Raw genomic sequence first — 2,500 nt, 5'->3', positions numbered from 1 at the left:
ACCCAGTCTCTCGTTGTTGCCCTGGGGCTACAGTTTCTTGTTCATGTTGAACACGCAATAGTGCTGGCTTGTCACACACCATCAGCAGCTCTCGTCTTGTAACAACAACAACAGCAAGCTGCTGACAGACGATGGCCGTATAACGGGACGGGAAAAAAAAAAAAAAAGCCTCCCGGGGGTGTGTGGGAGGAGGCGGCGGAGGGTGTGGTGGTGTGTGTGGAGGAGGGATGAGGAGGTGGGGGGGGGGTGAGGGTAGGGTGAGGGGGTGGGAGTGTTGGGAGTGGCTGGGGTAGAAGGGTGGGTGGGTGGGTGGGTTGAGGTGGCGGAGAGTGGTGTAGTGTGTGTGTATGGAAGGGGGGGGGGGAGAGTTGGGGGTGCGTATTCCTCCCCCATCCCCACCCCCACTCCCACCCCCACCCCACCAACCGAAGCCCACACCCACCTGCTTGTTCGTTTCCCACGCAGTGAGGGAAGGGGAGGGAGAGGAGAGGGGGTGGGAAGGGGGAGAGGAGGGGAGGGGTTGGGAGGGGGAGGGGGAAGAGGGGTGGGGAAGGGGGTGGGGAGGGGTTGGGGGATGGGTTTTTTTTTTTTGGGGGGGGGTGGTGGGGGGGGGAGGAAGAAGAGGGGTAGAGAGAAGGTGGAGGTTGATGAAGAATTTGGGGAGGTTGGGGGAAGTGAGGGGGGGAGGCGGGGGGGGGGGGGGGGGGGAGGGGGGGAGGGGAGGGATGAGAGAGGGGGCAGTGGGTGCTGGGAGACAGGAGATGCTGAGAGAACTATATATACATACATACATACATACATACATACATACATACAAAAAAACACCCCCACACACTTACGTGTGTGCACGCACGCATACACGCACATGAACGCACACGAGCCCACACACAGTATAGACGAACGAACGAACGAACGAACGAACACACACACACGAAGTCGCGCATGTTAACACACACACACACACACACACACACACACACACACACACACACACACACACACACACACACACACACACACACACACACACACGTGTAGTACATGGGACCCCAATGTATTGCTCATTCCGAATGATTACACGCTAAGTGTTTTCCTGTCAAGAGCGAGAGTGGGATTCGAACCCAGACCCTCACAGACAACTGTATATTGGCAGATAAGCGTGCGTCTCAAGTGCCTCAACCATTCTGTCTGCCACTTACCTTTCTCTTGAGGCCCAGAGGAGAGCAAAAAAAAAAAAAAAAAAAAAAAGAGACAAACAAAAAATTACGCCTGAGAGCTAAGGAAAAGCAAAAGCATGCACAAACCAATATGAGCCCCAACGCAAAGTTCTCCCTCCCTCCCTCCCTCCCTCCCTCCCTCCCTTCGCATGAGAAACAATCAGTCAAAGTCCCTCCCGCACGCCCCCTCCACACACACACACACACACACACATGTAGAGAGAGACACAGAGAGAGAGACAGGAAGAGAGACGGAGACAGAGAGAGAAGCAGAGAGAGAGACAGAGAGAAACACAGAGAGAGACAGAGACAGACAGAGAGAGACAGAGACACAGAGAGAAACATAAACAGAGAGACACAGAGAGAGAGAGAGAGACAGAGATAGAGACAGAGACAGAGAGACTGAGACAGACACAGAGAGAGAGACACAGAGAGAAAGAGAGACAGTACCACAGAGAGACAGAGACACAGAGAGAGACAGAGACACATAGAGAGAAACAGAAAGAGACAGAGACAAAGTCAGAGACAGAGAGAGACAGACAGACAGACAGACACACAGAGAGACAGAGACAGAGAGAGAAACAGAGACAGAGAGAGAGATAGACACAGAGACAGATACAGAGACACAGACCCAGACAGAGAAACAGACACAGAGACAGAGAGACGCGGACAGATCAGCAGGCCGACTGACGGACAGAGAGAAAGCAAGGGAGATAACTACCCCCCCAAACACGATAAATCAACCAAAAGCACAACTCAAAACAAATGAAGGTGATCTTCTCCTTCTTCTTCTCCTTCATCCTAATAATGTCGAACGGTCGTTACCGACCTTTATTGACATTTACGTGTATGACCTTTTTCTTTTCTTTTTTTAATTTACCCCGCCATGTAGGCAGCGATACTCCGTTTTCGGGGAGTGTGCATGCCGGTTATGTTCTGGTTTCCATTACTCACCGAACGCCTGACATGGATTACAGGATCTTTAACGTAGCGTATTTAATTTTCTGCATGGCTGTACACACGAAGGGGGGTTCAGGCACTAGCAAGGTCTGCACATAAGTATGTTGACCTGGGAGACTGGAAAAAAGAAAAAAAAAATCTCCACCCTATACCCACCACCAGGCGCTGTTTACCGAGATTCGAACCCGGGACCGTCAGACTGAAAGTCCAACGATGTAACCACTCGGCTATTGAGCCCATGAGACCATGCAGCAAGCATGATTATACGCACGACATGCACAAACATTTTCACGCACAGATAAAGACAATCGACAGAGACAGAG

Source organism: Babylonia areolata, chromosome 13 (assembly GCF_041734735.1).
Source record: "Babylonia areolata isolate BAREFJ2019XMU chromosome 13, ASM4173473v1, whole genome shotgun sequence".
Classification (NCBI taxonomy): Eukaryota; Metazoa; Mollusca; class Gastropoda; order Neogastropoda; family Buccinidae; genus Babylonia; species Babylonia areolata.
Note: the sequence above shows the minus strand (reverse complement) of the source record.